We start from the raw sequence: 23,564 nt of genomic DNA, 5'->3' as shown, positions 1-23,564 counted from the left end.
CTTCCTGGTTATTCTCTTCCTCAAGCAACCAAGTATTCTCCTGCCTCAGAGCCTCTGCCCGTGCTGTTCCTTTTACCCGGAATACTTTCCCCTCACATACTTGCATGGATCACTTGATTATCTCCTTCAAGTCAAACAGTCATCTCCAAACAACCTTCCCTGACCATCCGTCTTTCCTAGAATACTAATCTCCCCATCACTTTTGTTATCACCACCCTGATGTATTTTCTTTGTATCACTCAACCGTATTTCTTATCTGTTTACTTTCTTATCCTATTTCCTCTTCTAGAATATAACCTCATGAGTTTAAGAATCTTGCCTTGTTCCTCTGCTGCAACCCTAAAACTTTAACGACTTCTAGCTCATAGTTATGCTCAGTAATATTTGATGAATGAATCGATACCTATGACGGTAAAGAGCCAACCTGACAGCGTGGCCTTTGTCAACAATATCCTGAAAGATTATCGCTCGTGATGGTTCTTTATCAGAGTAAATCACCTGAACTTCCAAATGAGATTGCATATGCCATTGCTTCTCTTTCTAATGTAAAATGTGTTTTTAGTTTTCAGTTGAAAATGAGAGATGTGAGTTTGGTGAACATTTGCCTCTCTAGCATTCAACTCATGTGTGAATGCACCAAGGTGTCCTTTTATTATGTTCAGTTTAATTCAGCAAACATTTATGGCTCCCGCCCACATGCCAGGCTCTGTGCTGGAGACGGAAACGCAGTTTGCCTGTACACGATGCTGCCCGCAAGATGCTCACAGCCATATAAGGATAAGGAATACAGAGCATCATCTATGCTTTCAAAATTTTCAATCCCGATGAATAGTACCATGTGTCTATTCCTATCAAGAGGTGTAAGCCAGACGAGACTATTTATGCCCTCAGGCAAAGCACGTGTCAAACGTCCTCTAAAGGACAGTGCCAGAACTAGATAGATTCATGTGGTCCAAAGAGCACAGCATTGATAAATACCTTCAGAGAGTTGAAAACGAAGAGCTGTGAGAGTTGGGAAATGGGAACAATCCCATATTTTGGGGGGATGTTATGGATGGTTTATGAAGGAGACCACAGCTGAGATGGCAGGTAGGGAAGTAGGGCAGTGAGAGCTAGGAGGGAAGATGTACAGGAGCACAGGTGTGTGAGTGGGAAACTCCGTCTCTTTCTAGAAATGGTCATGCCAACTGTGGCTAGAGCATGGAGCAGAACAGGGCAGTCGTTGGAAAGGAGGATTGAGAGGAAACCCAAATCTTGTTTGGTAATATTATTTTGTCCCCAAAAGTAACAGGATTGATCAACAGGAGCCCCACTGTTTTTTGTGACGAATAGCAACAATTATATTCTAAATCTGATACTTCTCATTTGCTATGTGATGCCCATACAAAGGGTTTTGGAATCCTCAGAGAGGATTAACTTACTCATAGCAACTTTTTGGTATATTTCCATGTTTCTTTCAACCTTTGAAAATTGATAATCCATGCAGCATCTATAAAGATTCTCTATTTGCCACGACCAGAACAACCTGTTACTCTCCCTTGATGGATAAGAATTTACTGGAAGTGCCTGTTCATGACCGTGATGGAATTTCCCCCATTCTTTCACTTTTCCCATAAAGCCCACATCTGCTGACCTCCAGGTTTTGATAAAAGGTCTCTCTCATTAGTTCAAGCAGCTCAAGCTCTGTCTGAAAAGGATTCCAGTAAGGATGTCTACCCAATGAATAACAGTCTGTTTTTCCAAATAACATGGATGCTAATACTGAGAGAAGCACTGATTTTAGTAGTCAGACACATGCTATATACCAAGAATGATTACAACCCATTATAGCCTCAAACACACCATTATGACAAGAATTCAGAGATCTGGTCTATGGACAAAAATACAGCTGACATCTACCTGTTCTCACAGTCCATTTTAATACAGTTTTATCAGTTTAACACAGTTTTTTGGGTCACAAAGCAAAGATCAGGAAAGGATTCACAGATTCAAAGCATTTCAGAACTGGAGATATAACAGTTTATTTGGTTCAATTGTCCTAGTTTATAAATGTGGAAACTGAGGGGCAGAAGAGGTTACAGCTTAACAAAGGTCAGTTAAAGGCAGAGCCTGAACTTGAACTTAGGGCTGCAATTCTTTCCACAAGGAAAGGTAACCATTTCTCAGTCACCTTCAGTGGGAGAATCTCCTACTGGCTGGGCTCTGGATCTCAGGCCCTTTAAGGGCCTCTGTAGCTCTTACCCTGTACTTTTGGGATATGCCTTCCCTGCTTTAGTAGGTCTGGGCATTAGGTAGGTGCTGTAGCATCAGCCTGGCCCCTAGGCTACAGGTGAGCTCTGCGTGTGCAAGGGAGCTTGTCTGTCTGTATTCTGCGTTTTGACACACTGCCTGGTGCCTCAGAGGAGCTCAATGAATCTTAGTTTCCTTCCTCTCTGCTGTGGAATCTACTTGTTCGATTGAATTGATGTGGTTGGGGAAGAGGGTGGGTATTTGATGGAGGGAGGTCACAGTGACCATGGAATTCACCGAGAGTGGGAGGGTTGGAGAAAAAAGAAATAGGAGGGGATGGGAGACCAAATGAAAAGAAAGACAAAGGGTGGGGAAAGAGTCAGGAAAAGATTACATTTAAAAGCACAAAACTGGTTCCTGTTTAGATGCAAACATGAGTCCTGAGTGTGTCACATGTGTTCAACCAGTGCAAGTGATTATGTAAATTAATTTAAAAGTGGGAGGAAAGGGGAGGGGTGGGGATCATGCGTCCACATGGAAGTGCTCCCCAAGATCCCTTAGAACTCCTCCCTCCCCATCAGTTTTGGAGAAGGATATGGACTCCATTTGTGCTGCTGCCATAAGAAAGATGAGGCATTAGCCCTGAGCAGTCACAAGAAGGCAGTTTTCACTGCAGAAGCAGATGGGGTCTTGTCAGCCACATGGTGAGGTGGGGTTAAGTCCCATGATATTAGCACAGCAAGCATCTGGGGGATTCAATTTGCTACTGTTCACCTATTTTCCTGTTGACCTCTCAAAAGTTCTAATTCCACCATCAAACAAGCCAGTGCCTTGGGACAGCCCAAACGCCCCACTTGCCTCCTGCAGGGCTCAGGCTGAGTCAGGAAGCAGAGGGGCTGTGGGCAGTGGGACTTCCCTCTTCAGCTGGTGCCTCAGAGGTTGTAGGACAGCAGGTTGTCTTGGATACAAGCTGGTGGGGCTGCAGCAGCAGCTTCTGCTGGGGTTTTGTCCCTGCTTCCCAAGCAGGCTCAATGGAATAGCCTGGACAAGTTGGGGCTGGGACCCAGACACCAGGGATGCTTGGGGAGTGAGCTCTTCACAGCACCTGGCATCACGCCAGCCCAGAGAGCCTGCTGTGCACAGGAAATATTGAACATTCTGAGTCTTAAAGAGGGAACCTGGAACAGTTCCAAGATTACACTTAATACATCTGTTGGGAGCTACAGAGAGGGGAGATGGGGAATCTGCAAAAATAACCCTTGCAGGGCCAGGAGGGCCCAGAGCATCAGCACGACACATGTAATGAGTAAGAATAAAGATCACCCCTTACCTCAGGTAGCGTGTACAGTTTCCAAAGCTCGTTCATACACACGGTCTCTTTGTTCTTCCTTATGGTACTGGGAGGTAGGCAGGGAATGTTATTTTAGATAAGTTACTAGATTATGCATTTGTATGCTTCCTACGGCACTTAACCTAGCAGGTTGTCCAGCAAATGGCAAGTAAATACATGGATGGATGAGGGGAGAAACTTGCATTTTGCAGGTGAGAAACTGACTCGGAATAGTTAAATTCATTGGAAGGCTTTCAAAATGGGGCATTTACTACAGGCGAGGCATCGGGCTAGAACCTGGGAAGACATGGTCCCCTCGGTTGAAGAGCTCACCCTCTAGAGGGGGAGATGGCCGGAAACAAGTAACTAATAAGTGACTGTGCAATCTGATAAGTATCTATTTAGGTGATTGCAAAAGGCTCTGGGAGACAGAAAAGAGACTGACGCCAAGTAAGAGGATGCAAGTGCTTTGCCGGATGTAGCAGGGATAAGTGCTGAGGCTCCTCTCCAGGTGTTCAGAATCATCATTTCTTTCTTGTACGTTTCCCCCGATCAGGAAAATCTCTCCTGTTCCTCTCACCCCCACATCCACCCTTGACTTGTTGCCAATGCATTCCTAAAGTTCTACCATCACCTGGACCTTATCTTTTGGCTACACTAGTGGTTTAAATTAAAATATTTCACGGGAAGGACATTTATGTGAATTAGGGATCAGAGCATAGGCTTCTCTGGAGCTGGAGGGGGAATACTGAGGTGAGGGTCATGAGCTCCGAGCTGTCTGGGGGTTTGTGTGGGATAAGACGGTGATTAGGGAGAGGGAAATAAGAAGAGACCAAGTGACTAGGGACGGCTGAAAAGAAGCATTGCCTACGCAGTTTCACTTTCCTCCCTCTAGCACATCCCTACGTCAATATAAATACACCATATACGTATGCAGGCATCCTGATATACCCATGTTTGTATGTATATGTACACATGTGCGCATGCGTGCACACACACACACACCGACAGAGTCTTTAAATCTGTCACCAAAATGGGATGCAAAGCGCTTCTTACCCTGACCAATTCTGTAACGATGTTTGCCTGATATTCGTGAACACAGGGCTGCATGTAGCTTGACAGCTGTGGGTTTCAAATTTTATTAAACTTCTGTCTTGTTCACAGTCTGATTTCTTTAAGGCCTTATCTAATTGCCTTGGGCCACGGGGCCTACCACCTTGGTCATGTGCAAACATATAAATTTCACCATGTAACTGAGGGAAAATGATAAACTAATGTATAATAAATAGTGAAGAATTTTGATGATCTGCATCCTGGTGGAAGAAGAATGGCTCACAAAAACAATTATTACACAATCCACACTTGCATTGTTTACAAGGTACATGCATGCTCTCCTTTCTACAAGTGCTGGTGGGCATTTGGATCGAATCACCAGAAATCCAAGCATTTCCAAATGCCTAGATGTGTGCTGACATATAGCCCGAACATCTGGGTTGTTGACTGAGAAATGTGATTTTCAGCAGACCGCTGAGTGCCGGGGGCCCACAGCCTGTGTGTAAGTCACCTCTTCCAGGAAGGTGTCTGTGATTCTTCTGTCTGATTCAGTTGGCCCTCCTTCAAGTCTCCGGCATGCCGTGCATGTGAATTTACCTATCCACCTATCCCCACAAAGATGGGAGCGCTTTGCGGGAAGATTTTCCTCTCAGATATCTGTTGAATGAATGAAGTACTTACCATGCACATCTCCACCCATGAATCTAACTCAGTGCCTTGCACTGAGAAGAAACACAATAAATATTGAATGAACATCTATGTTTGTGAGTAGAGAGATTCAGATCAGCTGCGTTGCATTACACAGTTTTCTGTTTAAATGTCTCAAAGCCTGAGAAATCATTTTTACACTGCTTCCCCAGCCCCAGGGAGAAAACAGATAAAAATAATGAAGAAATTGAAGCACGCGGAGAAGGGATATGAATTCCCCATGTGCACTTGGGGAATGAGGCACGGAGTCCAGGGTTTGGATTTCACTTCCCTCTGCTCTTTCCCTCCTGCAAACGTGCCTCCCTCGGCCTTTCTCTCGCTGACATTAGAAGTCAGCCGAGTATTTATATATTCCAGGGCCTCTCTATGTAAATCCACATTCCATAAATCCCAAAGCTTTTCTTCTATTTCAGAGCAAGAGACTGAACAAGATATATGCTTTTTTTTTGTAACCAGCAAATGGCTTTCTTATCGATCTGCCTCTTCTGAAGGCAGTTCTGCCTTCTGTAGATTTCAGGAGTCTGTCTCTCCATCCCTCCCTCTCTCTCTCCCCCACCCCCTACAACAAGTCCCTTCCTTAAGTTCCAAGAGACTAATTATTTCCTCTCCACCATCTCTCTCTTCCCGAAGGTTTATCTGATTTCGGCTCTGTTCAGAAACCACCGGTTTCTCCAGAGTCTTGTATTTCCTGCCCGCCGTGGCCAGCATTCTACGGCACTAATCAGATTTTGCTGTTTCTCTTCACACTGAGCCCCTTCCCCAACCATTCTGCCCTCTTGACACTTACCCTCCCACCCTCACCTTCATGGTGCATGGGCCTATTAAATGGTGTCCAGTCCAATTTCTGGCACCCAATAAATCTAAATTTTCAAGCTTGGGAAGCCAGGCTCACCCACTGGCACCTAGATAAATGAGTCCTCCATGAGAAACCTACACCAGTCATTACTCAAGACTCCTGAAACCCCAACACAGGATTTCAGGCCGGAGAAAGTCAAGTCCTCCTTTCCTGCCTCACCCTCCGAAAAAGAAAATACCCCACAGCCCAGAGCCTCGTCTTCCTCTGCATCTCCTGTCCCTCCACGCGGATGCTCAAAGCGGATCCCAGCCTGCCACTTGCAGCACACAGCCGCTCCCACGTCACCCGTCAGGTTACGCCGTCGGCTCAGCGGCTTTGAAATGAGACTTAATATCCGGCATACGTGCCTGCACTGCTTGGTTCTCCAGGGCTCCGAGCCTGGAGATGAACAAAGAGGCTCCGTGCAACGTTTCATTGTTTGCAACAAGCGCAACCAAGGAGGGCGTCTCTCCCCCAGCCCGCCCTGTGGTGAATCTCGTGTGTGTGTGTGTGTGTGTGTGTGTGTGTGTGTGTGTGTGTGTGTGCGCACCGGGTGGGGGAGCAACAGGGGCTCAGGGCTGTGTTCCATCCTGGGTGGTGAGACCTGGAGATGGTGATATGCTCCTGGGAAGTGGGGACTATTTGTATTTACTTATTTGTTATTTTGACTTGTGAAATTACCCCCTTTCATTCCACCAGCCTTCTGCCTCTGCACAATGAAAATTAATTACAATGAATTAGAACCTTTATAAACCACCCTTAACAGTACCAAGGCTTGGAGACAGCCCCTCCTCTGACCCCTCACTGGTCTATAGCTCAACACCTGATCAAGCAACAGCAATTCTAAAAGGCAAAAGTCTCTAAAATAAAGTACCTGCTTTTGGCCTCTATGGAATAAACTGGGAACTGATAGGATACTGTGATGCTTAGTGCTATATTCAGCTTGGCTGGGCCAGAGTACCCACTTATTTAATCAAGCACTGATCCAGGTGTTGACCCGATGCGTATTTTGTAAATGTGGTTACCAGCTACAGTTGATTAACTAGATTGCCGTGGATAATGTGGGTGGGCCTCATCCAATCAGCTGAAGGTCTTAAGAAAAAAATGAGGTTTCCCAGAGAAGAAGAAAAATTCTGCCTCAAGACTGCAGCATCAACTTCTGCCCGAGCTTCTAGACTGTTGGCCTGCCCTATAATTCCTTGAAATAAATTTATCTGATCTATATCTATATATATCATCTATATCTCTATTTATGTATTATTGATTCTGCTTCTCTGGAGAGCACTGACTGATACAGGTACTTAGAAATCTTATGTGAATTCGAATTGTTCATTGTGTAACTTCTGGAAGGAGGACTGCTCTTCTTCATTTCCTGAACATGAAGTCCTGTGCTGTACATAGTAGGGGCTTAATAAGTGTTCACTGAAGTGACTGGAAACCCAAAGAAGCCCCATAATGCTTTTCTCAACTTCCACCGCCCCACTTTCAAGTGGCAACATTTGCTCCCTCCCATCCACACGGGATTCAACAGCCCTACTTTGGAGACCAGCTCCTCTCAGGATCTTCCTATCATGTTGTCAAATACTGATGCCTCCATCACTCTCTGCCTTTACCATCTATCAAGTGAACCACATCTTCCCCAAAGGCTTCACTGCATCGGGGCCAGGCTTGTAACTTACTCTTGCTTCCTCAATGTTGCGTGTGGGATTCTCTAGGTTTACATAGTTGTGCTTTTCTTTGCCTGGCATCTTAAGATGATGTCGTCCCTTTCTCGTTAGCTGGTGGACCTTCTGGGGGAATTCTAGGCTCCGATGTCGTGGAACATTTATGGTCTTTGGAATCAGCCAGAACTAGCTTGAGACCTGGTTTTCATATAAGCTTTGAGAACTTGATGAAGTCATATAACTTTTGTTGTTATTTTTAATTTAATTTTTATTTATATTGGGGTATAGTTGATTAACAATGTTGTGTTAGTTTCAGGTGTACACCAAAGTGATTCAGTTATACATATACATATATCCATTCTATTTTAGCTGCTTTTCCCATATAGGTTATTACAGAATATTGAGTAGAGTTCCCTGTACTATACAGTAGGTCCCTGTTGATCATCTATTTTATATACAGTAGTGTGTATATGTTAATCCCAAGTCATATAACTTTTATGAGCCTTCCTTATTAGTAAGATGGGGGTAAAATGACTCAGAAAAACATGTGAGAGATAACTAAAGCAAATAGTTATCAATTTTTTTTTTTTTACATCAGTAGTTAAACACTCATGTTTCCGCTGGTGAAAGTCTCTGTGGAACTGCAAAATATAAAGCAGATAAGCTAAGAATGGCTCTGGATGGCTCTACAGAACCCCTCCTACTTGTACACTAGGACTCCTATCCTCTACCCTACTCAAGGATGTGCCCTGAGCAGTTTCCCCTCTGTCCCCCATATCAACATGTAACACTGCTCTACTGGATCATTCCTGCCACCTGAAAACATGGTGGAATAGTCCCCATCTTTGAGCCAGACCACCAACCCAAAGCATCTTCCTTCACCCCACACCCCCTATAGTTACTACCCCATCCCTGTCTTCTTCACTTCACTACAGCAAAACCCACTGACAGAGTTGTCTATACATTCTGGCCCCTCCAGGGGGGGTCTTTGTTCCCATGACTCCTCTATGGCTCTAGTCAAGGTCACAAAAGAACTTGGCGTTGCCAGAAGTTACAGATGATTCTCAGGCACTATCTTTTTTTTTAAGGTATTTTGAAATTTCTTTTTAAAAATTTATTTTTTTTAATTGAAGTGTAGTTGATTTACAGTGTCTTATGTGTATAGCAAACTGATTCAGTCATATATATATATATATATATATATATACACACATTCTTTTTCAGATTCTTTTCCATTGTAGGTTTTTACAAGATATTGAATATAGTTCCCTGTGATATACAGTAGGTCCTTGTTGTTTATTTTACATACAGTAGTGTGTATCTGTTCAACCCATATTCCCAATTCATCCCCCCATTTCCCCTTTGGTAACCATAAGTTTGTTTTCTATGTCTGTGAGTCTGTTTCTGTTTTGTAATTAAGTTCATTTGTATCATTTTTTTAGATTCCACATATAAGTGATATCATATGGTATTTGTCTGACTTCCTTCACTTAGTATAATAATCTCTAGGTTCATCCATGTTGCTGCAAATGGCATTATTTCATTCTTTTTTATGGCTGAGTAATATGTGTATATACACACACACACATATGTGTATATACGTGTGTATACACACCACATCTTTTTTATCTATTCATCTGTCGATGGACATTTAGGTTGCTTTCATGCTTTGGCTATTATAAATAGCACTGCTATGAACATTGGGGTGCATGTATCTTTTTGAACTAGAGTTTACCCTGGATAGATGTCTCAGGCACCATATTGCTTGGTCTACTGTAAGCAACCTTAGCTACAGTTGATCACTTGAAGCACTTTCTTCACTAGTCCCTGGGGTACCACTCCCTCTGGGTTCTCCCCACTTCACCAGCAGTTCCTCCTCAATCTTTTTTTTTTTTTGGTATGCTTCCTTCTCCTCCTTATGACCTCAAAATCTTTGAGTGCCACAGGGCTCAGTTCTCAGTTTACACAAACTTAGGGGTGGGAAAGAGGGATTCATCTAATCCCATGATTTTAAATACCATTCATATACTGATAACTCCCCAGTTTCTATATCCATTTTGGTCCTCTCTCCTGAAAGCCAGACTCATATAGCCAATTGCTTCCCTAACAACTCTGCTTGGATATCTAACTGATGTCTCTAATTTATCACATCCCAAACCAAACTTCTTATTTTCCCCTGAAATCTGCTATTGTGAAGTTTTTCCTATTTCAATAAATGACAATTACATGCTATAATTTTCTCTTCTCTAAAACCTTGAGATCGTCTTTGACACATCATTTGTTACCACATCCTACCTCCAATTCAATGTCAAATGCTATTGACTCTACTTTCAAAAATATATCCAATCTAACAACCACTTCTAACCATTCTATTGACACCCTGAGTTTAGTCCAGCTCACCATCCTCTCTCATGTGGGTTAACAGCCTCCTAACTGTCTCCTTACTTCCTCCTCCACTCAGCTATAGTTTATTCTACACAAGGCAGTCATATCATATCTCTCTTCTGCTCAGTATCTTCCAATAGCTTCCTATCTCACTCAAAGTAAAAGGCAAAGTACTATTAAGGGCCCAAGACCCTACACAATCTGTCTCCAGCAGATTAAGGAGGAAGCTTAGTTTCTACCAATTTCCTTATTCACCGCTGGGTACGATGGTCTGACTTCAGTCATCATCTCCTTGCTATTCCCCAAACATGGTGAAATATGCACCCACCTCAGGACCTTTGTAGATGCTGTTCTCTCCACTTGGACCATTTTTCTCCTGTGTATCCACATGAATTCCTACCTCCACCCCACCACCCAGATATCTAAGTTGATCATTCAGAGAAGAGACCTTCTCAGACATCTGAACCTGACCACACTATATAAAAGGGAGCGCCCTCCTTCACCTCCTTATACCCTCTTTACCTGGATTTACTTTTTTACGGTGCTTATCAATCTTGACGTATTATATATTCCTTTATTTACTTATTGTCTATTCCCATAAAAACAAGCTATGGCATCAGGAGCTTTGTCTCTGTTTACTGTTATATTTATTATACTGGCGCTGAGTACAGTGCCCAGCAGGTGGTAGATTCTCAGTAATTATTTGTTGAATAAGTGAATGAATGAAGTGAAATTGACAGGCCATGAGCCACATTCACTGTAACCTCCACCGCCTGGTTGTGAACCCATCCTCTGGAGCCTCAGAGATGGTCTCATCCCTAGAGAGCTGTCCTGTCCCCTCCTCTCAGGTCTTTGCTATTTCACAGTAAACATCTCTGGTTCTTTCCACAGTTCTTTAAAAAAGATGGTGGCTCTGACAGCACCTCTGAGTATCTTCACACTCCAGGATGCAGTTTGCCTGGATTTAGGGATCTGGACACTTAAAATAAGTTAGTTGTTTTCTGACGATTTTCTCATCCACCTTGGGCTTCAGTTCTACTGTAGCGATGTTGGTTCTACCTGCTCATGCCTGAAGACAAGTCTCCTTGTTCTGCTTAAAGATTGGATGAATTAGGGATGTGAATGATGTAAGTGTCCTTTGATTAGAAGGAGGTAGCTAATAAACCAAACCTGTAGAAACAGTTTATCACCCACGAAGCACTGTATAGCCTATGCACATGATGGATGCAAAAGTATTTCCTAAAAACCCTATTTAAAACTTAATGTGGGACTTCCCTGGTGGCACAGTGGTTGAGAGTCTGCCTGCCGATGCAGGAGACACGGGTTCGTGCCCCGGTCGGGGAAGATCCCACACGCCGAGGAGTGGCCGGGCCCGTGAGCCATGGCCGCTGAGTCTGCACGTCTGGAGCCTGTGCTCCACAATGGGAGAGGCCACAACAGTGAGAGGCCCGCGTACCGCAAAAAAAAAACAAAAAAAACAATGTGGATGGTAGTCAGTGGCAGAAGACAGCACATTCAAATGGAGTAGAGTTTAATGAAGGGGTTATTTGCAAAGGCATGGGAAGGATGAAGGAAAGCAAGCCAGAGGTGCTGAAGCAATCAGGGGCAAGCCCAAGCTGGGAAGTGTAACCAGCGTGGCCTAAGAGTCCAGGGGAAAGGCCATTCCTACTCTTGGGGAGAGCAGCTGGCTTTAGGAGAGGTTGCCTGAGGTGAAGCAGGGAGAGTCAGGGGAATGAACATGCCCGCCTAACTCACTGCTGCCCTCCCATCTATGGCTAGTGCTATCCTTTTCAGTTCCCAAGTAGACACAAGGTAGCCAGGAGTCATTGATGTAGCCCACAAAGGCCAGCCTCCAGGGGCCCAGAGAAGGCTGCAGAGGGATGGAGGGGGGATCTGAAGGAACCAATGGGGAAGATCCAGCAGGGTTTGCTTAGTAATAAACAACTCTTGAAAAGTGAAGGCTTTCCCAAATCGTTTTCTGTTGTGTCTGAAATATTTAATGATATGTATATATCAATTGTTTTAATCTTGAAGGTTTTCTTTTTTTCACTTTTGGTGGTGGTGGTGGTGGGATAATAGATTTTCCCCTTTGTTTTGCTTTTCTCTATTAAAATGACTTTATACATACAGTTCTTTACAAAGTATTATGGGACTATATGATTCCATTTGGATGAAGTTAGGAACTGGCTAACCCAGTGTATGGAGATAGAAGAATAGTCGTTACCTCTGGGGAGGCGGTGGGTATTGGCTGAGAAGGGGAACAAGGGAACATTTCTAGGAAATGTCGATCTTGAACTATATCTTATATGGGCATCTATTTAGGTAAAAATTCATTGAGCTGTACACTTAAGTTTTATTTTTTTATTGAATATAGTTGATTTATAATATCATATTAGTTTCAGGTGTACAACCCAGTGATTCAATATGTTTATAGATTATACTCCATTTAAAGTTAGTGCAAAATAATGTCTAGGCAGGACCCGCCATTCACTTGCCTCACGCCTTCACAGTCGCGAGAGTCACCTCCCCACCAGAAAGGAAGAGGAGACCAGAGCCGAACTCTCTTCCTGCCGAGATGTCTGTTGGCATGCGATTAAAGTCCTACATGAGGCTGAGGGTCACATCGTGACATGGGAGATGAACACTGGTGAGGTGTATCGAGGGAAGCTCATTGAAGCCGAGGACAACATGAACTGCTGGATGTCCGACATCACAGTCACGTACAGAGATGGCCGAGTGGCACAGCTGGAGCAGGTGTACATCCATGGCAGCAAGATCTGCTTTCTGATTTTGCCTGACATGCTGAAAGACGCACCCATGTTAAAGAGCATGAAAAATAAACCCAAGGCTCAGGGCCGGTCGGGGAAAGGCTGCTATTCTGAAGGCCCAAGAGGCCGCAAGAGGGGGAGGACGTGGAAACATCTTCCAGAAGCGAAGATAAATTTATCTGTTGGACAGAACTTTGCCCTTATTTTTTTCTTTTAGGTTACCTGGGTCAGGGGGTGCATGCGTAGGTATACGTCCTAAGTTATCTTTTGAAATCTTTTTCTTTAGATCTGGGTAAATGTTAAACTAAATAAATATAGTGGGTTTTTTTCTTCTTGAGAATAAAAAACAAGTATATTTCCCTGTGCTGTACAATATATCCTTGTTGCTTATTTAGTTTATACATGGTAGTTTGCATCTCTTAATTCCCGCCCCTATCTTGTCCCTCCCCCTTCCCTCTCCCCACTGGTAACCACTAGTTTGTTTTCTGTAACTGTGAGTCTGTTTCTGTCTTGTTATATTTGTTTGTCTTATTTTTTAGATTCCACATATAAGTGATAACAGACACTATTTGTCTTTCTCTGTCTGACTTATTTCACTAAGCTCAATACCCTCTAGGTCCATCCATATTGTTGCAACTGGCAGAATTTCATTTTTTTAATGGCTGAGTAACATTCCATTGTGTGCGTGTGTGTATTTTTTTTCTAGTTTCTTTTTTTAAAAATTTTTATTGGGGTATAGTTGCTTTACAATATTGTGTTAGTTTATATTGTACAACAAAGTGAATCAGCTATATGTATACATATATCACCTCTTTTTTTGGTTTTCTTCTCATTTCTGTTTTTTTTTTTTTACATCTTCTTTATCCATTCATCTGTTGAGGACACTTAAGTTGCTTCCGTATCTTAGCTCTTATAAATAATGCTTCTGTGGACACTGGGGTGCACATATCTTTTCGAATTAGTGTTTTCATTTTATTTGGATATATATACACCCAGGAGTGGATTTGCTGGATCACATGGTGGTTCTATTTTTGCTGTTTGAGCAACCTCCATACTGTTTTCCATAGTGGCAAGATTTATGCATTTTATTGTATGTAAATTATACCACAATAAAAAAATAAAAGAAAAAATAGTATGGTTATATCCTTGCAAGTGCAATGTTGATATGCAGTATTTTCAGATGTTTGTACAATCTATGTGAGCATTTGTATGCCAGATCTGCATTGTCTCATCTGCTCTCTCTACCCTTGTAATCTGCACTCAGTTTTTCAAGGGGCAAAGATAAGGGAGGGGTGTAGACTAGTCTCAGAGAAATCTATAGACAATTACCCTCAGTTGAAAATAAACATAATAAAACTATAGAAGTCTAATTTTTGCAACTCGAGAGGGTTTTTTTCCACAGCTATTCACATCTAATCACTCTCACCTAATAAATGAATAGAATAGCTAATGTGATTAGACTAATTCACTATTCATCATGAATATTAAATGAACAGAATATTTTGCATTTCACCAGTCACATATCTTGAGTATTTACCTGATATTACAATCAGACATGTGTTAGATTTTCTCTCTGCTTCTGGGCCATAACTCATGGATAATTATAGTGTTTAATTAGCCCCACACAGCACTTGGCTGTTGGGTGTGGATGGAAATTACAGGATGTAGAAGGAACAAATCAAAGGCTGTAAAGGAAAGTAGCCCTTTGCTGTATCCCCTGGAAGCACAGTAGGGACCATGGGCAGTGCAGGGTGAATCATATTATTCCACTTGAATAGAAAAGACGTTGCTTTCAAAAAGATTTTTAAAGTACATTAAAAAAAATACAATGAGTGAGCATGAAATGGAAAAGAGGTAGAGAGTTTAATGCACTCTTTATAAAGAGGCCTTTTTCCCCCTGAGCATTCTTGACCGCCCCTTGCATTCGATGAAATCCTAGAATCGTCAGTTGGTTGGGAGCTCTCTCCTAGCAACCTAGACAGGTAACCGCAGTGTCAGTCCAGCGAGCTGACTGCCAGAGGTTCAGATGACTGTTGCTCGGTCCTTGAGGCCTAGAAGTGCAATAAAGCAGTCTATATGGGGATATATGTATATGTATAGCTGATTCACTTTGTTATACAGCAGAAACTAACACACCATTGTAAAGCAATTATACTCCAATAAAGATGTAAAAAAAAAAATAGTCTGCTAGCTAAATGCCTAATTTCTCAAAGACATGCAATGATTCGAACCAATCCAATCTCATCCCGCAAACATATAATGAACATCTTCGCTGGTAAGACACGGTTTTAAGACCTATGGAGGAGAGAGAAGTAATATAAGTAATACAATATCATACCCTCTAAGCTTGGGAAGAGTGGAAGGAGAAAGGGGAGATTCAAGAAACTGGCTTCTCAGAGGACGAATGAAGAGTGGTTCAAATAGGAGGGCAGAATCGTGTCCTGGAAAGAAAAAGAAAACATTTTGATGTGTACAACATGCTACACAGATGGAGTACGAAGCTAAATACGGTAGGCACAATTCTAAGATGGTCCCCAAGACTTCCCATGCTCCTTGTACGCATGCCCTGCATCGGTGCTGGGACTAGGACTCTGATGGACTTTACTTCAGTGACTAGGTTATGCTACATGGCACAGTGGATGACCTGACCTAATCACATTGGTCCTTTAAAAAGCAAAGAGCTTTCTCCAGCTGGTTGTACAAGAGGAGGTCAGAAAGACAGACTCCAGCTGCTCTGGAAGGAAGCAAACACTGTGTTGTGAATGGACAGTGGGGGCAGATGACAAGGAACTGCCAGGGAAAGCAGTTCTGGGCTGACAGGTAGCAGGAAAAGGGGCATCTCCGTCCAATGGCCTCAAGGACACAGATTCTTCCAAAAAAACAGTGATCTTAGAAGAGGACTCAGATGAGAACTGAAGCCCTAGCTGGCACCTTGATTTCAGCCCAATGAGACCCTGCGCAGAGAATTTATGCTCTGCCCAGTCTTCAGACATGTAGAAGCTTCGAGATGATAAATTTGTGTTGTTTTAAGATGCCAACTTTGTGGTAATTTTTAACGCAGTAATAAAAAGTAATATCCCAGGCAAGAATGAGGATTTAAAAGCTGTGATAAAAAAGAGCGAAATAGGGGAAAAGAGGGAGGTGGGATGTGGAAAGGGGGGAGGAGCGGGGCAGGGAGAGAGAGGCGATAAAGAAATGCACCCACATGAATAGTTTCGGGGAACTATTAATCATAAAGGAAATAACTCCTCTTTGCGGAGAAAGAATTTAAGAAGAGAAACAATGATTTACTACTGAATAATCCATGAGGGTTTCAGAGTAAATGCTTGGCCGGACCCCAAATCAGCCTGCTCTGGCAGCTAGCTCATCTGGGGACTTCTTCCCTCTGTTCAGTATGTGATTCAGGGCTTTCTCCCCCGAAGTCACAGGCCTGGGCTGGGTCACAGTTGCCAGTTTTGCTCTCATCTTGAATTGTCTCCACAAATTCTTCCTTTTTTCAGTACGGTCCAAACTGTGATATGTTATTGACTTGGAGATCCAGAAATTAGATCCTGAAGGGGAGAGCCTATAGCGCATGGCACGGTTTCCATTTTTCTGGGCTGTTGAGAGCCAGTTGAGGAGGTCATAGGAGCCCAAAGACCCGGGCTCGAGTCTTGGCCATATCTTCTCTAGCTGTGTGAATGTAAGATGTTATTGATCTTGGAATCTCTCCTGTAATTTGGGGAAAATTTCCCATTCTGACTTTTTTCTAATGCAGAGACGGTGGTGACGAAAAAGTGAGAAAAGTGGAGTGTCATATAAAGTATTATTACTATTTCAGCTTTGAGTGTGCCCTCAGTAGCTCATCGTTTATTTTAATCCCAAAGGTTCTGCATTAAAGTCTGTTAACACCCTAGTCACATAGGACCTACCCTTAAATATCACAATGTTAGAATGTTTCTCCAAGTAATTAGAGACACAGAGAATTGGGGAATGAGATTGGTTGCCACTAGATAATATTATCATAAAGGTAAAATTCCATTGCAATGAATATTATTACGGTATTATGTTTCAGTGCTATCTTGAAACGAGTACTTTCTCTAATTATCTAAGACAAAAAAAGAGCCTGTATAAGATAGTGAAGGGCCCTCCTTTACAGTGAAAGAATTTTGATTGTGAGTTATCTGCAGGAGACACGGAAAACTCCAGTTGAGCTGTTTGCAACTCTTTTGTCCTGCTAGTAAATATTAACTTTCAGAGTTTCTTTTCGCTCTTCCAGTATTATAGTGGCTAAAACAATCTTTCACTTAACTTCCAAACCACCACCAAAATCGAGTCATGAGGAGGAAAGTAGAAGTGGAGAGAGTCAAAACACCTTCCTCTTAGGGGGTAGAAAGCACTTCTTTTAACCTTTCAGCTCACTGAGGAGAGATTGGACACGCTGTTTTATCTCCAACTCTGCAGATGGGAAAAAGCAGTGACATATCCCAACAAAACCCCATCCTCTGCGCACATGAAAAAGACATAAAAGAAAAGACAACCTCAGAGCTTTTTCACAGAAAGATGATACTTTTGGAACACAGCACTGTTTAAAGCGTTGATAAAATTATTTAATTTTTCCAGGCAAAACAAGAGAAAAGGTAAGGAAGGAATTTGATCTCTATGACTGTGTTTAACAGTCCAGTTCATTCCTGGAACAGATATTAATTGAGCACTTACAACACTGGGGCTGCAGCAGCATACAGGGCAGAACAGGCTTCTGCTCACGTGGGGTGCGGGTTCCCGTGGAGGGACAGGATGAATGAACTGGCAAATATACTGTATGTCAGGGGGTGGCAAAGTGCTGTGGAAAAAACTGGAGCAGGTCAGGAGGTGGAGGTGACAGCTGGAGGGGTAGTTGCTATTTACATAGGGTGGCCAGTGAAGGTGGTGCCGATAAGGTGACACTTGAGCTGGGAACTGAAGAGAGTGTTGAGGAAGCAAGTCATGTAAAAATGTGGGGGAAGACAGTCCCCAACCAGGGACCAGCAAACGCACGTGCCCTGGGCCAAAAGCAAGTTCAGCCTTCATTCATGCCTTCATTGATTCATTCATACAGTCTCTCTTTCACTCATTTTTTTTCTTACAAATAATAACTCAATGCTAATTATGTTCTTCTAGGGAACATCGTTTTGTGAAACTTGTACTACATTTTGGTTATGAAATGCATATTTGTTGACCAACTAATCAGTATACTTTGGCATAGGAGGAAAATAATGAGGTAGGTAAGATTCCCCCAGACATATACAAATAGACAGACATATACAAATAGACAGACATATACAAATAAATGTAGCACCCCAGGAGGCTTCAGGTTATTGGGAAAATAGCTGGGCTTTGGAGAGAGAGATCCTGGTCCAGGCTTTTTAAACACCTAGCCCTGGGTAAGTGACTTTCTTCCTTGAGCCATAGAGCGTGGGGCAAGTGATATCTACTGTGTAGAACTCTTGTGAAGAGTAAATGAGATGACCTATATAAAATAGAGAGCAAACAGTAGGCACTCAATTAATGTACCTTCTCTTCCATCTCTCCTGATATAGTAGTATGATATGACTGACTAGTTGAACGCATACTACGAACATAATCTTACTACTTGGCACCCTTTATTGTGATTACCGATGATGGGTCTATCTCACATACAAAACCGAGGTTTACTTGAAGATAAGCGACATCGTGTTAATAACCATTGTTTCTACTGGGCCCAGCCTAACATGTAGCACATAGTGGGGTATTCAGTAAATGTTTACTGACTGAGTAGAGCTAACAAGTGCTCAGAACAGGAGTGGTCAGAACCATATCCGCCATGGATCATTACATAGAAGGAGAGAAAGGTTAAATTAATCATTTTTGATTTACAACAGTGGTCAGAGGTCAGGTTTTCTATGTGATCTGTATAGGGCCTGGACCATTAAAAAATTATTTAAAATTCTTCTGAACATGGTATATTTCAGAGGCCTGTCTAGGAATCAAACAGGGTGCTTACACACATTTCTTGTATAATGTGTTTAAGTAATTAGGAAATGATAAACCCTTCATTCTTAATGGCAGTGGACACATAATTCAATCCCATGGATGGTGCAGCAGACCATATTGTCCCTAAGTTTCAACTTCTCGTAAGTGAACTTAGTTAATTTCATTTTCTCTTTCTACTCTTGCACACGCTCAGGCAGAGCCGCCGAGCAGCTTTTTCTTTTTTAATTTTTATTGGAGTATAGTCGGTTTACAATGTAGTGTTAGTTTCAGGTTTACAGCAAAGTAAACCAGTTATACACATACATATGTCCACTCTTTTTTACATTCTTTTCCATATAGGTCATTACCAAGTACTGAGTAGAGTTCCCTGTGCTATACAGTAGGTCCTTGTTAGTTATCTATTTTATATATAGTAGTGTGAATATGTCAATCCCAATCTCCTAATTTATCCCTCCCCCACCCACCCTTTCCTCCTGGTAACCATAAATTTGTTTTCTACCTCTGTGACTCTATTTCTGTTTTGTAGATAAGTTCATTTGTACCCATTTTTTAGATTCCGCATATAAGCGATGTGATATTTGTCTTTCTCTGTCTGACTTCACTCAGTATGACAATCTCTAGGTCTATCCATGTTGCTGCACATGGCATTATTTCATTCTTTTTTAAGGCTAATATTCCATTGTACCACGTCTTCTTTACCCATTCCTCTGTCGATGGACATTTAGGTTGCTTCCATGTCCCGGCTATTGTAAATAGTGCTGCAATGAACATTGTGGTGCATGTGTCTTTTTGAAGTATGGTTTTCTCCGGATATATGCCCAGGGATGGGATTGCTGGATCATAAGGTAGTTTTTTAAGGAATCTCCATACTGTTCTCCATAGTGGCTGTATCAATTTACATTCCCACCTACAGTGCAAGAGGGTTCCCTTTTCTCCACACCTTCTCCAGCGTTTATTGTTTGTAGATTTTCTGATGATGCCCATTCTAACTGGTGTGAGGTGATACCTCTTTGTAGTTTTGATTTGCATTTCTCTAATAATTAGTGATGTTGAGCAGCTTTTCATGTGCCTCTTGGCCACTGGATGTCTTCTTTAGAGAAATGTCTATTTAGGTCTTCTCCCCATTTTTTGATTGGGTTGTTTTTCTTTAATACTGAGCTGCATAAACTGTTTTTATATTTTGGAGATTAATCCGTTGTCTGTTGATTCATTTGCAAATATTTTCTCCCTTTCTGAGGGTTGTCTTTTCGTCTTGTTTATAGTTTCCTTTGCTGTGCAAAAGCTTTTAAGTTTCATTAGGTCCCATTTGTTTATTTTTGTTTTTATTTCCATTACTCTAGGAGGTGGGCCAAAAAAGATCTTGCTGTGATTTATGTCAAAGAGCGTTCTTATGTTTTCCTCTAAGAGTCATAATGAGGTATCACCTCACATCGGTTAGAATGGGCATAGTCAAAAAATCTACAAACAGCAAATGCTGGAGAGGGTGTGGAGAAAAGGGAACCCTCTTGCACTGTTCGTGGGAATGTAAATTGATACAGCCACTATGGAGAACAGTACGGAGGTTCCTTAAAAAACTAAAAATAGAATTACCATATGACCCAGCAATCCCACTACTGGGCATATACCCTGAGAAAACCATAAATCAAAAGACACATTCACCTCATTGTTCATTGCAGCACTATTTACAATAGCCAGGTCATGGAAGCAACCTAAATGCCCATCGACAGACGAATGAATAAAGAAGATGTGGTATATATACACAATGGAATATTACTCAGCCATAAAAAGGAATGAAATTGGATCATTTGCAGAGATGTAGATGGACCTAGAGACTTTCATACAGAGTGAAGTAAGTCAGAAAGAGAAAAACCAATATTGTATATTAAACACATATATGTGGAATCTAGAAAAATGGTACAGGTGAACCAGTTTGCAAGGCAGAAATAGAAACACAGATGTAGAGAACAAACCTATGGACACCAAGGGGGGAAAGCAGGGCAGGGGTGGTAGTGGGATGAACTGGGAGATTTTGGTTGACAGATATACAATAATATGTATAAAAGAGTTAACTAAAAAGAACCTGATGTATAAAAATAAATAAATAAAACTAAATTAAAAACAAAAAAGCAAAGTCCATAGTTACCATTAGGGTTCACTCTTGGTGTTGTACGTTCTATGTGTTTGAAGAAATGTATAATGAAATCTACCCTCCACTGCAGTATCATACAGAGTAGTTTCACTGCCCTAAAGCTCTTCTATTCTTCCACTCTTGCACGGTACACATGGAGATGCACCATCGAGATCCCTCTTTAAAGAAGGGCTCGCTGCCCTGTTCTGGGAAATATAGAGAGCAGCTTTCAGCTGTCAGCATCTTCTGACTCTGCTTCAGCTATAGAGAGCATGACCTCCCCTGAGATCATACCTTCCCTGGGACAGCCCACCTCCAGTGACTGTGAGCGACACAGGTGTATAAAGGCCCTGGCACTTTGGTCCAGGTATTTCTTTTTTTTTTAAATTAATTAATTAATTAAATTTATTTGGCTGTGTCAGGTCCTAGTTGCGGCACACAGGATCTTCATTGCAGCATGTGGGATCTTTTGTTGTGGCACATGGCCTTCTCTAGTTGTGGCGTGCAGGCTTCTCTCTAGTTGTGGCTCGTGGGCTCTAGAGTGCGAGGGCTCAGTAGTTGTGGCGCACAGGCTTAGTTGCCCCACAGTATGTGGGATCTTAGTTCCCCGACTAGTGATCGAACCCATGTCCCCTGCAATGGAAGGTGGATTCTTAACCACTGGACCACCAAGGAAGTCCCCTGGTCCAGCTATTTCTAATTGACGTAAGACAACTCTGACTAGCAACACCCACTCCAGAGCGCTCCTCTGGGTTGAAGGAGGTCCGCATTACAGTTCTACATTGTCCTCTGACAAATACAGCTTCTTCCTGCCTTTCACAGGTGTGGATCCCCAATAAACATCTTGCAAACCAAACTGTCTCAGCATCTGCTTTCAGAGCACCTGGCCTGTGACACGCCTCTTCAACTGTATAACTATACATATGTATGCATGTGTATATGTAAGTATACAAATACACCCATATATGCATTATATATGTACATACATTATACATGTATATATTATATATAATGTACATACACACACACATATATACCTTCACACCCAACGTAGTGTCAGAGAGGTGCCTTTGTTCCTATCTGGGGCTGACCCTGGCTAAGTGGCACTGTCTCTCCTGTACCTCATTTCTTCCCAGTCTGTTGGTCAAGGCATCATACCTTCTGTGAGAGAGTGAAGAGTTCCTCTTCTTCCATGCATATGCTTCCCATGAGTATCCGAATACTCTGGCTTCTTCCTCTTTCCCTGACCATAGGACTGGGCATGAAAGTCAGACTGGCCCGATCCATCTTGATGGTATTTGACCAGAGCTGAGGAGAAATGCTCTATTTTCTGGTGGAAAAGTTGGGAACATATACAGCAGGAGCAGCCTGTGGAATGGGTGTAGTCTGTGCTTGTCTTCATGGGAGAGAGTATGGAAGATACATACAGTGCAGCAGAGGTGAGACAGTGGTCCCAGAAACATCAAACCTCTGGGTACAGTTATATCCTGTTACACTCCTCTTGCTGGTCATGTGAGCCAGTCTATTTCTGTTTTAGCCTAAGTTAGTTGATGAAGATATACTGTCACTTGCAGTCAAGAGTCCTGATGAATAGACCCTTCCAATTTTGCTGTCTACGCCATGTTTTTGTGTCCCTTGCAGGACTTTTCTCCTTTAATTAACCCATCTTCCAGTGTCTTTATTCTGTCCCTCTCTACTGGCTGCTTTCCCTTTGCATAAAACAAACACAGATCTCACTAATGGTGGAGAGAAGACTGTCCACTGAGTCCTCAGTCTCTTTAGCTACATTTCTACTCTCATTTTTTTTTGCTGCATGGCTAAATTTCTCTTAATAGTGGGCCATACACACCCTTACATCCTTACTTCATTCTCTTAACCTCCTGCAATCTGTCTTCTGTCCTCACCTCTCTACTAAAACAGCAATTTTGAAACCAGTTATCTAGTAATGGCCCAAACAAAACAACCTTTCCTCAGTTTCATTATCTTGGATCTATTTCTGGCATAAGACACTATTAATCACTGACAACCTCCTCTGCCCTCTGGCAAGACATGGTCTTGAACTTTCCTTCTTAGAGGCCCTACATTCCACTGGCATTCCTGAGGAGCGAGGTTCTGGTGGAGTCATGAGGGAGAAGATTCAGAGCGTAAGAGAGCAGGACGCTTCTACTTTGGGAGAAGCAGCTCTTGAGATGATTTGGAGAGCAGTGGGTAGAAACGGAGGGAACTTGATTGGGTGCCTTTGTTTTTAAGTAAAGTAAGAGTCAAGCCAAGTGGCTGAAAGTGTGGAAGACAAGGTGGAAATGTCAGTATTGAAGAAAGTGGATAAATTTTAGAAATATTGTAAAGAACAAATTAACCAATCCTAAAGAAATGAATACTATGGTTATAAACCAGCATCGATGGTCCAGATAAGAGAGCTAGCTTGGATTCAATCAGCACAATTTCATAGCTTGTGCCAAATTTAGGGGAAACC

The 23,564-nt window shown here is 42.3% G+C and overlaps 1 long non-coding RNA gene and 1 pseudogene across 2 annotated transcripts in view; both read left to right on the top strand.

Annotated features, from left to right (window-relative positions):
* LOC309965673 overlaps positions 1-23,564 on the top strand; it is a 230,630-nt gene that overhangs the window by 120,019 nt on the left and 87,047 nt on the right. The gene's annotated exons all lie outside the window — the stretch shown is intronic.
* LOC309964936 (small nuclear ribonucleoprotein Sm D3-like) lies at positions 12,780-13,145 on the top strand (annotated as a pseudogene). The gene has a single exon. The product of its transcript is annotated as a small nuclear ribonucleoprotein Sm D3-like (transcript).

The sequence above is a fragment of the Leucopleurus acutus genome, assembly GCF_964270905.1.
Source record: "Leucopleurus acutus genome assembly, chromosome: 8".
NCBI lineage: Eukaryota > Metazoa > Chordata > Mammalia > Artiodactyla > Delphinidae > Leucopleurus > Leucopleurus acutus.
This window is presented reverse-complemented; position numbering and strand designations above follow the sequence as displayed.